This window comes from Dryobates pubescens, chromosome 17 (genome assembly GCF_014839835.1).
Source record: "Dryobates pubescens isolate bDryPub1 chromosome 17, bDryPub1.pri, whole genome shotgun sequence".
Lineage (NCBI taxonomy): Eukaryota > Metazoa > Chordata > Aves > Piciformes > Picidae > Dryobates > Dryobates pubescens.
Window position 1 is genome coordinate 4,015,879 of NC_071628.1, and position 15,051 is coordinate 4,030,929.

General features: G+C 48.8%; 1 protein-coding gene across 3 annotated transcripts in view; it reads right to left on the reverse strand.

Annotated features, from left to right (window-relative positions):
• The window catches only part of SV2B (synaptic vesicle glycoprotein 2B), a 70,262-nt gene extending 60,133 nt beyond the window's left edge, over positions 1–10,129 (reverse strand). For 2 of the 3 annotated variants that reach the window (XM_054168994.1, XM_054168992.1), the window contains exon 1: positions 3,762–4,017. The gene's annotated coding sequence lies outside the window, so the exon portion shown is untranslated. Of the gene's footprint in view, positions 1–3,761; positions 4,018–9,912 lie in introns of those variants that run through there. The other variant, XM_054168993.1, reaches the window with a different exon arrangement.
• Between the last annotated feature and the right edge of the window lie 4,922 nt (positions 10,130–15,051).

Here is a 15,051-nt window from a genome sequence, read left to right on the forward strand (position 1 = left end):
CAGGTAGAGGCACCTTGGATCTATATCTGGCTTCTATTAACTAGTTGTGATGTTGCCTTGATCTTGGACTCAAAGAGACAGTCAACAGCCCTACTCACTGCCTGAGCCACTCATAACTTTGTAGATCTCTGTCACATCCCTTTGTATCATGTAATCATATTCCCAGGCTTTTTACACCAAGGTGAGCAGAAGACAGCTCTGACAACCTGTAGCTGCTTCACTTTGAAGAGGCAGACTAAAACACCATAAAGGATTTCCACTCCCTGCCGCCTCCAAGCATGAAAAACCTTACTTTCTTCTTCCTCCCTGGCATTGAGGCAGTCAAGAACCCACCCAGGTGAGCTATGTCACCTTAGATGTGGGAGAATCTGTGATGCTTAATTGTGAAGATTTGCTAGGATAGTACTAGAAAAAGAGAAGATTGGTCCTCAAGGTGGCCTGACCTGCCTGGCTCCCTTGCCCTGGCTCAATTCTGTCCCATAGAGGTTCTCCTCCTCTTCTAACCCAGCTCTTATTTGAAACTCAACTTGGCCATGGGAATCTGAATGTCCACCTTGCTTCCCTCTTCCTTCTCCTCTCGACACCACTGTGTTTCCATGGCATGGACATGTTCACAAAGCTGTGACTGCACAGGGAAGAACAAGCAGGCTGAGCAGATGGGTTGTGAGGGAGGAAGCCTTCATCTGAAACGCAAACAGTCAGTGGCAGTTTAGCAGATGTGGTAACAGAAATCTGGAGAGACAAGCACGAGGTGACTGGATTCCAGTTGCAATCAAATAATGGGGAAGCTTCCCTGGCAAGGAATAGACTAGACTAGACTAGACTAGACTAGAATTGAATTAACCAGGTTGGAAAAGACCTTTGAGATCATTCAGTCCAACCCATCACCCAACACCATCTAATCAACTCAACCATGGCAACAAGTGCTCCACCCAGAGTCTTCCTAAACACCTCCAGGGATGGTGACTCCACCACCTCCCTGGGCAGCACATTCCAATGGCCAATCTCTCTGTCTGGGAAGAACTTTCTCCTCACCTCCAGCCTAAACCTTCCCTGGCACAGCTTGAGACTATGTCCTCTTGTTCTGGTGTTGGTTGCCTGGGAGAAGAGATCAATCCCCACCTGGCTACAACCTCCCTTCAGGGAGTTGTAGACAGCAATAAGGTCTCCCCTGAGCCTCCTCTTCTCCAGGCTAAGCAACCCCAGCTCCCTCAGCCTCTCCTCACAGGGCTGTGCTCCAAACCCCTCCCCAGCTTTGTTGCCCTTCTCTGGACACATTCCAAAGGTCTCTTCCTCCATCTCCTTGATTACCTTGTCTCAAAGAGATAATGACACCGATGCCAAGTGTCTTCACAGGAATCATCTGAGGTATTCTTTGCTTAGGATCTCATATGGCCAAATGGGTCTCATATACCAAATGAGATGCTTTCACAAAGGAAATCTGCCCTTTATAGCCCAAATGTGCATGAGAAAAGGCTAAAATTCAACTGGAAATCATAACACTCTTTAATCCTGTAGCACATTCAATCCTGTCTCCATCCAGGGACAAAGATTTCAGGACCTGTCCTTCACTTCTCCAGCATCAAATCAGCATCTCTCAGGCAATACCTTTGGGGTACTATATAAATCTGTGCATCTAGCATATCATAAATAACAATAATGATGACAAGAATAATTATGATTATGATAGTAATAATGATTATTATGGTGATAATAACAGTGGTAATAATAAATATGATAATGATGCTTATTATTATAACAATGGTAATCATAAATATACTACAGTTAATAATTATTATAATTGTGATTAATAATAATAATAGTGATATCATTTGGCCCCAGAATTTTCTTTTGGCAGATGTAGCAAAGTTGTCACAGCTGGGTGTGAGGATTTTCTCTTTATAAATGTCACAGAGCCATTAATTAATCAGTGGAAGTTAACCCTTCCAGGCAGCACTGCAGCAGGGAGCAGGATAGCACAGTCATCACTGGCCAGCATCTGAGCCTGAATGGGGGTGGGGGGAAAGTCACGAGCACACAGACACAAAACTGGCACAGAGACACTCTGACATCACCATTCCTGCAGGTTTTAGGAGATAATTCAACAAGAAAAACAAATTTGTAGACATTTCTATCGCTCAGAAGTGTTTTCAGCAGCAAACAGGGAATGAAGGAGTTTCAGCCTTTTAAAACAAACCACAGTGTTTCAGGCAGAGGAAGCAAAAGTTGTCCTCTCTGAGAAGATTTTCCCACAGATACAATCATCTAACCCCCTCAGAACCAACAAATTTGGCAGTTCCTGCACTCTCTCTTGCACAGTGCTGGGACTGAGAGTCACACAAAGCCCCTTCCACTTTCCTGTGTTCACTTCACTCACTGCTTGCCAGACACAGACCCTGTACCAATGACTGCCACCCTAAAACACGCATGAAACAAAAACCCAAGGCAAAACTTGCAGCTCAGGAGAGGAGGATCTTCTTTAGATTTAACAGAACTGATGCTTGAAACTTCAGGGTTGCCCTGGAATAAGCACATCTACCAGAGCACCCCACTCATGGTATCTAACATCAAAGAGCAGGGAAAACGTGTGAGTTTGTTAGCAAGTGGAGGTTTCTCTGTGTGAATACAGCATGAGCAGAATATTTTTATCAACAAATCATCTCTGCAGTGTTCTCCAGGAACAGTTTTTAGCTCTGCCTGCCACAACTAAATCCAGAAAAGGATCTGTTGTGGCATCCCCAGAGCAAATTTTGCAGCAGGTTTTGGGTGGTACATGGGTCTGCCCAAAAGGCCATAGCTTTGTAACTGTCAGCACAATTGCCAGAGCTTCACTGCTGTATTTTTCCTCTGTTTCTTGCCAGCAGAGGTATTTTATGAACAGACCTTTGCAGATTCAATAGAGCCAGATTGAAAAGGCTCTTCTTAAGTTTATTATTTCCTGATCCTCTTTAAACAAGGGCCCTAAATTCATCGCTAGGGTAAGAGCTCTGCTGTCACTCAACTTGGAAGCAGGACGCCCATTTTGAGAGTGCTGTGAGATAAATCAGCTCTCAAACCTCTCATTTAGACTTAGCCAATGTCCAGGACATCAGATAGCTCACAGTCCCAGTAGTGTTTAGTCCAGATAGACCTTCTTCCTTCCAAACATCTTCATCTGCACCTGTAACTATATCCCAGCTATTCACAGCACCCAGGGCACTGGTTTCAGGGGGAAATGCAGTTAGACTTTGCAGTGGAGACAGTCTATGAGCTGGAACAGTTGAGGAGCTTTAAGCAACACCTTAGGGGCAAGAATTCATGAATAACCTTCCAAAACTCCTGCAGTAAAGAGTGTAAGGCAGGGGGGAAAAAGCAGCATTCATGTAGTAGCTCACCTAGGACTGCCCCATGGAGAGCAGCACTGGTGCTTGTCAGAGAGCTCTGAACGGTACCCAGACCAAGCTGGGAATCACACAGGGAAAAAAAGATACAGAGCAGGAGATGAAACTGCATGTGAGTGAAAGCTGCTCCAGCTGCCTAGGCACACACATTGTCTAATCTGCTCAGCTCCCAGCCTCTCACTAATAGCAATTAAATTGCTTTGATGAGCACTGACCCCTGCAAAAGCTTCAGTACAAACCAAATGGGCTTCATTGGCTGTTTTTTTTCTCTCTGTCTCTTTTTCAGCTCCCCTCCCTGTGCTTTTCACCCCATTAAGCTTTAGTACTTTTGCATCCGGACCGATTATCCAGAAAGGGACCACAGAGAAAAGCATCACTTACCAGAACTAGGAAATACTTCATCATAGCTCTTCACCAGCCATTTCCCTTCTTTCTAGCCCGTGGAGCAGCTCCTGGAAGCGTTGTCCCTTTCCGCTAGGATGTCACAAGCCGGAGATTAGAAGTAAATGCTCTGCAAGCCAAGCCGATCATCCCGCTGCGACTGCATCCAGGTACTGAAGCACAAGCGGTGGAAAAGTCCATCAGGCAGCAGCGACCACAGGCGCATGCACACACCCCAGCCACAATGCGAGAGGAGCCGAGCCAGGCTGGAGGCAGGAGGGAGAGCAGATGGGAGGGGGGCTGGCTTGGGGGGAGCCGGGCAGCGGGGGATGCTAACGTGACAGATGTGTTGACTTGAAGTTAAACAGGAAATTGAGGACGTTCCACGCAGGGAGGAGACACAGTAGCTCATGTTAAAGGCAAGGACTTTCCCCGGTCTTTCCCTTCTTTGCGCTCTCTCTTCCGTCCAGGCTTTCTCCGGGGATTTCTAGCTCTATCTTCACTTGCAGAAGCAAGCCAGGGTTTGCACCGACCCTGCCCATGTGTCACAGCATTGCCAGGGTTGGAAGGGACCTCAAGGATCATCTAGTTCCAACCCCCTGCCATGGGCAGGGACACCTTCTACTAGATCAGGTTGCCCAGAGCCATGTCCAGCCTAGCCTTAAAAACTTCTAGAGAAGAGGCTCCCAACTTCCAGCTGTGTCTGGTGTGTGGGCAAGGCAGGAGCTACAGGATAGCCAAGGGGTTTCCCTTCCTAGCAGTGAGTTGGGAGCCTGATCACTTATTCCCTGTTCAACTCAAACTCCCCTGAAGTTATTTAAATAGCATCCTCTAGAATGCTGAACAGCAGGATGAAGCTTTCAATTTGTCCCGGTTCTGGGCAGGGGAAAATACAATAGGGTTGAAATCCTGATTTAGGTTATTAGGATAAAGCAGCAGAGAGTGGAATAAATTGATTTTTAATGCAGGAAAAATAAAAGTGCTTTGGTGCATTTAACTTCCCCAGGAACAAACCTGACTTTTCTGCAGTTCAGACGAGGGAGGCCAGAGCAAGTCTGAAGGATAGCAGCTGTCCTGTGGGGGTTCACATGGTTAGCATCCAGGGGGATATAACTCCAGGATAAGGTGACAAGACCTCCAAACAGCAGTAAAATGTGAAGACAGTCAGGGAAATCAAAACCCTGCACTGATTTCTTGGTTCTAGCCTGAAAAAAGGGGTGAAGGAAAGAGAAACCATACTAGTTTTGAGATATATCCCAGCTTCTAGAGATGAGGGGAGGAAAAAGAGTGGCCCCATCACAAGCCAAGATCCAGAAGATCAGTGGTGACAGCTAGCTCAGTCTCCCTGACAAGGACTCTCTTCCTGCCTCAGAAGAAGATCCTCTCCTTTTCCCTCTGCCTTCAGCACTGTGGAAAGGGCTCTTTGGCATCCCTGCAGAGCCGGGTGTCAGCCCTGCATGGCATAGCCAAGCCTTTCTCCTTCTTCCTCCCTCCAAACTCACACGGAGGAGGAACAAAAATGTTTCCTCTGTGGCATGTACAAGCTCCCAGGGTGAGAGTAGTGACAGGACTCCATTTTCCTTAGCAGCTATGAACTAGGTAAAGGTCAGAAATCTGTCTTCTCTATGAACAGGGCACTCACCCCATGACTGTGGATGAAATATTCAGGTTTTGGTGCAATCCAGCCTGCCTCACTTCTTACATCTCCTTTCTCCCTTCATCCTTACTGTCCCCGAGCTGTGGTGTTGGCCTCCTTTCAACATTTTAATGGAGTATTGACAGTGATCCATTTGCACTCCAGATAGATGAACCCAACTTGCATGCCCAGAACTGCATTTGCAGAGCCAGCTTGAGCAGGTGGGTCTGGAGCACCCTCTCAGAGGCATCGGCTGCAGTTCAAGAAGCATCCCTCTTTCTGGCTAGAAAAAACAGCTTGAAAGACTCTAGCAAGGATATCACACTTTGGAAAACTGCTGCTTTGGGTCTCCTCTCCCTCCTCCTACCTGCTGCCACACTCCCTCCTCTCTGCAATTATTTATAAAGCTCCATGTTCCTTCCTAATCAGGATGCCACAATGTTCCCTTTCGCCTTGCACGTCACTCGCGTGTCGCTCTGCGTCTGGGCCCCCAGTGACCTCTCGGAGCATTTGGCAAGGCTGGCAGCAGACAAATGAGTCATCAGCAACCTGCCTGCACCTCTCCCCCTCCCTCCAGCCCTTGCCCCCCTGGCTCCCACCAAGACTGGCTACAGCAGAGGCGGCCTGGGGGAGTTTAAAGCTGTCTAATCCCCTGGCTGGATAATTCATGGAAAGAGGATTACCCCTTCTGTGCAGAGCCCTTACCTTAATAAACAGCAGCCTTCCCCTCGCGTGGCAGCCCATGCAGCATGGAAACATTTTCCCTGCGCTGCCTCTCTGTCCCATCTTAGGCACTGCCTAAATCTGGGGCAAACTGGTTTCAGCCCATGGAGTAACAGCGCAAGAAACCCAGGGTTAGTAAAGCAGAGGCGAGACCAGCTCCGTGGAAGCCAGCAGGATCACGGCAGACTCATCTCCAGAAGCAGATTTTATCCCTTATAAATGCCAGACTCCTTGGTGGGGTCAGGGGATATGTTGTCTTACTGTACACTTGGAAACAGGTGGCGTGGTCCTGAACTACAGAGCCTGACAACACCAGGTTGGGAGGTTAGAAGGGTAAGTGCTACACATGGGTAATCACACAGCAGGTTGTAGTAGCCTGCCCTGGGAGCTGAGGATGGTGACTTGGCCCTGCCACCTGCCCTCGGGCTGGAGCATTTGCCAGAGAGCTGCTGAAAAGAAAAAGCAATGAGTAATGTTCTACCTTCCCTGCTCGCCCTCACAGAAAGAGAGGTAAAGCTGGGAAGATCTCTCTGATAGATTCAGCAGCTGGCTGGCAGACCACATCTTTCCTCACCCTCCTCTTGTTTTCCAAGTGCAATCACCTTCCTCCCTCTGCTCCAGATGGGGAAGTAAGGTCTGACTGAGCCACCACAGGCTCCCCCTTCCTAGAACATCTTTTATCTTTCCTCTTTTTTTGGCTTCTAAAGTCCTTATGGACCATAACATTAAAGCAGTCATTAGCACAGGAATCATTCCATAATCTTTTCAGGAGGGAACAATTCCCAAGCTCCAGCTCGTGATCTGGAAAATCAATTGGCTGAACTGGTGATGCAGGAAGGGGATTTTCAAGGCCAGATTTGGCTTCCCCAGCAAGACAGTTAGCAATCCTGGGACCTTGTGGCCAGGGCAGGACCTGTGGGCTGGCACTCAGTGCAGACAAGGAAGGGAGCTGGGCTGATGCTGCACCAAGTGCAGGCTGTGCCTCAAAACCCTCACCAAATGCTGTCCAGCAGTTTGCTCCACAAGCAGGACAGCATCACCACAGGGGGCTTGCCTGCCTTTGTCATCTCTCTTAATTCCTCTCACCAAAAGAAAATCTCCCAGCTCAGATGTTATTACAAGCAAGAGATGCATCTTCAGCACCTTGCCCTTTCCATGCAGGTATAGGCTGGTTCAGTTCCTGGTTTGGAACTAAACTGAGAGGGGCAACGAGGCTGGGGAGAGGTCTGGAGCACAGCCCTGTGAGGAGAGGCTGAGGGAGCTGCAGTTGTTTAGCCTGGGAGAGCCTTATTGCTCTCTACAACTACATGAAAGGAGGTTGTAGCCAGGTGGGACTTGGTCTCTTCTCCCAGGCAACCAGCACCAGAACAAGAGGACACAGTCTCAAGATGTGCCAGGGAGGTTTAGGCTGAAGGTGAGGAGAAAGTTCTTCACAGGAAGAGAGATTGGCCATTGGCATGTGCTGCCCAGGGAGGTGGTGGATTCACCGTCCCTGGAGGTGTTCAATAGGGCTTTGAATGTGGCACTTGAAGCCATGGTTTAGTTGTCATGAGGTGTTAGGTAATAGGGTGGACTTGATGATCTCTGAGGTCTTTTCCAACCTTACTGATTCTATGATTCTATTCTGTGACTCTATGACACCCCCCTGCAGCAAACACCAGGCCATGTGCTCTTACTCTCCTCATGGGATTTTTCATGTTGACTCTGGCTGTGACTTCAGAAGTTGGTGCCCATGCCCTGCCTGCAGACAAGCAGCCAGATTTGCAGAGGTCACCTGCATGTGCAAGGCTGACTTCTGGGGAGCATCCAGCTGTACATTTGCAGGTTAAGAGATGCATGGAACAAGGAGGCACAAACCCAGGGCTTCCACCTTTAGCTCAGCTGCCTCAGTCAATAGTTGTCAGGAACCAGGGGCTTTCATTCAGTGTGTTCCAGAACATAAATGGGTGCACACAGCATAGCTGTCTCATGGGACAGACCTCTCAGAAATGGGCAAAAGGAACAGGAAGGCTGTCTGCTGTCAGCTGCGCTCTGGGCCTGGCTTTGATGCTCCAGGAGGGTTCCCCCAGCACTCAGGCATTTGTAAAATTGTGTCAGGGAAACCAAAGGTGTCAGTGCAGATCTGATCTCCAGCTGAGCTCAACTAATACTGGTGGACATGCCTCTCACAGCAAGGCTCTGAAGAGGGGAGACATCAACAGCTAACTAGGACCTATATGGACCTCTTGAGACCAGGATCCCCATGTAGGTGACTGCTGCCTGTGGCAGCTCTCCTGCAGGGGATGGAGGTGTTCCCCTCCTCCTTCTGCTGGCTGGAAGGGGGGCTTTTCCATGGGGAAGAAGAATCAGAGGAAGCCTTGGCTGCTGTTTCTGCTCCCACTCTTTCCTCCAGGTTGTCCTGTAGGACAAAGCAGTCTGACCAAGGGCATCTCAGTGCATGAAGTGTTAGGGACAGAGGCACTAAGGTGTTTGTTCAAATGAGCAGCTTTCCCCCTGGAATGATCAGTGCAGCATTGATATATATTTCAGTATCTGGCTAAGTAAGCAAGAGACTTAACCCTTTCCCTCTCTCTTCCCCCCAAATGGTTACCACCAGGGACCCAGATGAGTCATGAAACAGCAATATTCCTGCCATGCCAGACTCATGACTTACTCTCATCCTACCTGAAATTTCTGCCATGACTCCCCATGGCAGGAGACCCCTTTGAGCTCGAATTAATGTGCTTACAAGTGCCTGACCTAAACAGAGCAAAGCTTCCCCTCAGAACACACAGAGCCTGCTCTGTTCCTCACCTGTAGGTTATAACCAGCAGCTTTTCACTCTTTTTCTTTCTTTCCCTGAGAGGAGGTCATCCCTGACAAGCAAAGCCAGTTCCTAGCCATTGTTTTTAAGGGGGTCTTGGTGTTATGGAGCATACTCCTGCAGCTTGGCACGTGGAGTGAAAATTTCCCTTGAACATCACTTCTCTTCTGAAAGAAAAATGGTCCCTGCAGAGGTGTGCTTCTGGCTGTGCTACAGGGTGTGCTGCAGGCATGCACACACTCGGGAACTTCAGCCAGAGAACCTCTGTCCTGTAACGGCTGCCGTTCGGAGAGCCAGCCCTCAGACTCCCCAGGTCACCACGTTGTGGCTTCGTGTAATCCTTCCTACCAGAGGTGACTAACTGCAGGCTTTAGCTGCATTTAAGCTTTCCTGCAGAGTGGAGAAGGATAATGAGGGGAAGACAATTAAAATGAGTGCTGGCAGGCTGCAAAGGGGGCTGGGGTGTGCCCGGGTCCCAGCACACCCACACACAGCTCCGGGCTGCCACCAGCCCGCAGTCACACGCAGCTCCCATGCGGACACGACCGCCCCAGCCCCCGGGCAAGCCCTGTCTCCTTCAGCCACTCCAGCCCGCCACAACCTGGACACACGCCGGGAGCACTCCATAAAACCCAAGCTAAAACTCCCAAGCACAGCAGCTCCTGTGCTCCCTGCAGAGAGCAAGGGCGGCGGAACGGGGCTGCTGCCAATTGCTGCTTCGCTCACGACTTCTCTGACCCTTCCAATCTCATTAAGCTAATGGAATCCCTGACAGTTCCTATTGATTCATTTCCGCTCAGACACCGACTCTGCACCTTCGCTCATCCCCCATTTCGGTGGCATCTTTTGCTTTAGTTTTTCTACAGAGAGCTTTTCCCTGCCCCTAGAGCTGCCTCCCCGGCTGCTCAGAGACCCCCGTGGGCTGCCAGCCCTCCAGCAGCTGCCTCTCACCCCTTCGCAGGGAAGCAGAGGGAGCGACCCACTCTTACCTGGGGCGCCCCAAGTTGCCGGCGGTGCAGCGCAACGCGGTGTGCGGTGCACCAGGCTCTGTGCCGGCATCAGCTCTAGCAGTGATGCAGTCCTGCCGGGCGCTGCATGCCAATGATGCAGCCCAGGGGATCCCAGCCGAGGCGGCCCAGGGCTGGGAGGAAGCCCAGGGCTGGTTGTCCTACCTGCGTCCCTGCCTCTCCCAGCCCGACTGCAAAGCGAGCGGGGAAGGAGGGTGTGGAGGCAGCAGGGTGAGAAGCTGCACGGCAGGCAGAGAGAGAGAGAGAGCAGCAAAGCTTCTGTAATGTCATCACTGTAATAAAACCCAACCCGGTGCCTAAACAGCAGCTCTCTAGCAGAATTCTTCATTACGTGGGGGATTCAATTTATTAATTGTTCTAAATTGCTGTCACACAGGAATGTTTCTAGCTGGAAGTAGAAGGGAATCCCAGCATGAGTGGGAATTATGCTTCATTCCTCTACTAGAACATTGCTACACTTGAGCCCCCTGTCCCTGGGATGCTAGAGGGTGAGACTGGGCAGTGTGCCATGCAGCGATGTGACGGTCAGTCTCTTCTCCCAGATGACAAGAGACAGGATCAGAGCAAATGGCCTCAAGTTTCACCAGGGGAGGTTTTGGTTGGACATTAAGAAAAATTTCTTCACTGAAAGAATGGTTAAGCATTGGAACAGGTTGCCCAGGGAAGTGGTGGAATCATTGTGCCTGGAAGGGCTCAAAACCCGTCTAGACGTGGTGCTTAGGGACGTGGTTGAGCGGTGGGCTTGGCACTGTTAGGTTAGCAGTTGGATTTGATGATCTTAGAGGTCTTTTCCAACCTTAACAATTCTACAATTCTGTTTCAGGGATAATCCTGCTGTGGGATAAGCCTGTTCTGTTTAAAATCCCCTTGTGTTCATAATTTGGGAGTCCACTGCTGGAAAAGCAACAGCAGGAAAAATCCTCTGTCTGTGCAGTTCAGAGCCTGCAAGAGACCATGTAGACACAGCAGTGGGGAACACAGTCTGCTGTGGAAATCCTTCCACAACCATTTTGTATTATTAAAAGAGATAACCAGGTAACAGAAGGAAGTATCTTACTGAGAAATACAGCACACAGTTCCTAGCTCCTAGGAAAGCATTGCTAATGCACATGGAGGGATGTCTACACCCTACAGTACCCCTCCACAAAGAGATGTCCAAATCAGTCCAGATAATAAGAGCAATAAAGATTTTCACTGGCTGATGTAAATTGCTGTTTCTTGTAACCTAACATTGGAGAGGACCATGGAGCTATGAGCTTCTCAGACAGGAAACAGAGATGGAATTACACAGCAGCCCATATCCCTTGTACTTGCCAAAGGGATAGAGAAAAAGAAGTGGAAGTGCAAGTCCAGTTGAGCATTCTGGCTCTACCATCAGGGGACAGCTAGAAAGCTACTTTCCCACTCTGTGCCTCAGTTTCCCCTCCTAAAAGGCAGTGCTGGTGCTACTGGCATTACATACATGGAATACATACATAGAATACATACATACATACATAGAATAAACCAGGCTGTACAAGCACTAGGAAATACCACTGTTCCCAGGGCCTCTCCAGGGACACACTCCACTTTTCTTCACTGTGCTGTACTCTACAGCCTGCTCTCCTCTCACTTCACCTGATCCAAATCTCCAGCTCAGCTGTGTTTGTAATTGTTGACACCATTAAAAGCTGGGTATGAACAGAACAGAATTAACCAGGTTGGAAAAGACCTTTGAGATCATCCAGTCCAACCTATCACCCAACACCATCTAAACAACTAAACCATGGCACCAAGTGCCTCATCCAGCCTCCTCTTGAACACCTCCAGTGATGGTGACTCCACCACTTCCCTGGGCAGCACATTCCAATGGCCAATCTCTCTTTCTGGAAAGAACTTCTTCCTAACATCCAGCCTAAACCTCCCCTAGCACATCTTGAGACTGTGTCCTCTTGTTCTGGTGCTGGTTGCCTGGGAGAAGAGACCAACCCCCACCTGGCTACAAAAAGCCTCTCTTCATCTGTCTGCTTGCTGGTACAGTTCCTGTGACCACACTGGCAGCACCACTTCCATGTGGAAAATGCAGTGGGTGATTAAGTTAGGAATTTTCAAGCCTGGTCATTAAAAACTGGGACTCAAATCCAAAGTTCACCTTTACTGTCCCCTTGGTTTAATTGCACTTTGTGTTAGGTACAGTGCACTGATTGCTTTGATGTGGGGGCAACTCAGAAGTCCATTTATTGTCTCCACTCCTGTATGCTACAGGCCAAGTATCAAGACAGTGGCAAAGCTAAAAAGCAAGCCAGTCTATCACAGTGTCACAGAGTGTCACTTTGCTTCCCTGTCACCATTCTTCTGAGTTCTCCAGCTCATTAATTCTTCAAATTCTTCACATCACAGGAACTCTATTTGTGTGTGTGTGTGTGTCAGATTCACTGCACCTTGCATGGGTCGCGCTCTCAAAGGGCAGCACTGCTCCCAGCTGCATTTCCCCAGAGAGGGCTTTGGGGCAGTCCCAGAGATGCTCTTTGAGCTCCATCACAGCTGCCCTCAGAGGAAGGCTGCTCTGCCACCATGTCATCTCCACTTGCAGGTGGGATTGCAGGTGAGGGAAATACGCATCAGCCTGGCCAGATGAGCACCCCAATGACCCTGCTGGGCTCTTCTCAGTTCCTAGCAAAGTCCCTTACTGTTTCCCACACAGGATAGATCTAGACTGGGTAAATTTGTGTTAAATTCCATTGCAGGATCAACAGGGAGGGAGGTAATAAATTTGAGAGACTTTCTTTACCATTGCACTGTGATTAACAGTGTTCCTAATTACCTCTGCACCCTAGGCACAACTGTGAATCTCTCTGTTAATCACTGCTAGCTGTAACCAGGTATCTCAGACAGAGAAGAACCATTTTCCTCAGTGCCATATGGTGCTGGGGGGGAACCTGAGCCTCATGGGCTGCCTGACATGGAAGGCAGCAACATGGGGAAGCTTAACATCTTTCTATTCAGAAGGGCACATTGATGGAGCCTGCAAACAATCCAGCTGTCCCAGAGCTGCAGGAAGAAAATGGAAAACAAAGGACCTGGTGTGGAGATGGATAAAATGGTGCAAACTTTTCTATCAAGGGCCGAAGAGATGTGAGTGTAAGGCTTGATTGTGAAGGTACATGTGTGTGCATGGTTAAATGGGCAAAGAGGACTTGATCTGGCTGCATGGCTATATAACATCAGCCCCATCACCTCCTCAGATACATGATTCACAAACAAGAGTATGGGCTGCAAAACGCGCTCTGCACTTGTGCCCTCTGAACCAGAGGGGCTCCCAAACTATCTAAAAGCCACACAACAGCACTGACACTGAGATTTCAGGGCAAAAGTGCACTGAGGCAGTATCAATTTACCTGAGCTGGAAACATGAGCTGGAGAGGCTGTACCCCGCCAGAAAAACAGAAAATTAGCACAATTGTAAGCACTTAGCTGAAAACTATTTGTGGCATAGAAGCTTTGGTTTGCCAAAGAGCCACTGCTCTTAAAAGGTGTCACTGATGCATGACCAGGGAGATGCAACATCAGACAATGCCCATCAGCAGCATCACTGCTTACAAATGGCTGAATGTAAAGGGATGAGGGTGCTTAAAGTTCTCTAATCCAGCAGAAACCATTCCATAAGACAGGCTTCAGCAGACAAACTCGGGCACTTTGGTGGGTCTGGGTGGAAAGGCAAAGCTAATTAGTGCACTAGGACCTGTGCTGGCAGTGCTGGACCCACTCAAGTGTAACACTGCCGCTGTCTCATGCAAGGCTCTGCTAAAAGCAGTGCAGCTGCATCCTCCAGCATCACCTTAAACATCATCTCTTTTTTTTCCTGCATTTTCTCTCCCTTGTTTGTTTTTTTCTTTTTCCCTCTCATAATGATTCTGTTTTTCTAGGTTTAAAGTCCCGAGCACAAGTGCAGTGAACCATTGAAGAGCAGCTCTCACACCTCTTTCTTCCCCTGTTTTCATCTTTGGAAATGGAGGAACACACTGTCAGGTTAACTCTGACTTTGCAGAGCTCTGACACGTCAGGAGGAGTTTATTTATGTGGAAGAGGTGAATGGTTCCCTACATGTCAATGGCACAATCAGCAGCAAAGTCCTCAGCATTAATATTTAACATCCTTTGTTCTGGACATGCCTGCCTGTTATGCAGAGAAGGCTGAGTCAGGAGATCAGAAGCTGCTGGGAACTGAATAAGCATTATTTGTGGGTTTCTCTGAGTGGAGAGCAGAAAAGCCTTTGTGTGTGTGTGGCAGCCCAATTGCCAAGAAACTGTGCATTTATGTACAATATATCACACAGGCAAGAAATTACTGCAGTGGTCCTCTGTGGCTTTCTCTTTTTTTCACCTCATGAATTCTGTCATGTTAATGGCTGCTTGTTCTCACCCTGCACCCATGCACAGGTATTAATTTTGTGAGACATGAAGGGGAAAACCTAACAGAAATAAAGGCAGCAATTTAACAGGCTTAGACCCAGCATAGATCCCCTGCACATTCCTGACAGAGAAATCTCAGAGAAGAGCAAACTCTAAGGAGCAGGCATTGTATAATTTAGGGGCTTGGAGCACCTCTCCTAGGAGGACGGGCTGAGGGAGCTGGGGTTGTTCAGCCTGGGGAGGAGAAGGTTCTAGGGAGACCTAATAGCAGCCTCCCTGAAGGGGGCTACAAGAAGGCTGCAGGAAGACTGTTTCCAAAGGCCTGCAGTGATAGGACTAGGAGTAATGGTTTGAAATTAGAGAAGATGGATGTGAGGAACATGTTCTTTACCATGAGGGTGATGGAACACTGGGACAAGTTGTCCAGGGAGGTGGTTGAGGCCCCAGCCCTGGAAATATTCAAGGTGGGGGTCAACAGGGCTCTGGGCAACCTGATCTAACTGAGGATGTCCCTGATGACTACAGAGGGGTTTGGACTAGATGTCCTTTAGAAGTCCCTTCCAACCCAGACCATTCTATGGCTCTATGATAATTCAGAGCAGGCCACTTCTAGCTCCCATCTTCGAGGCAGACTTCCTAGGAGCCAGGCAAGCACTTGCATTAACAATAAGAAAGCTACATCATTAGATTTCCTCCTTCTCCTTTGTGT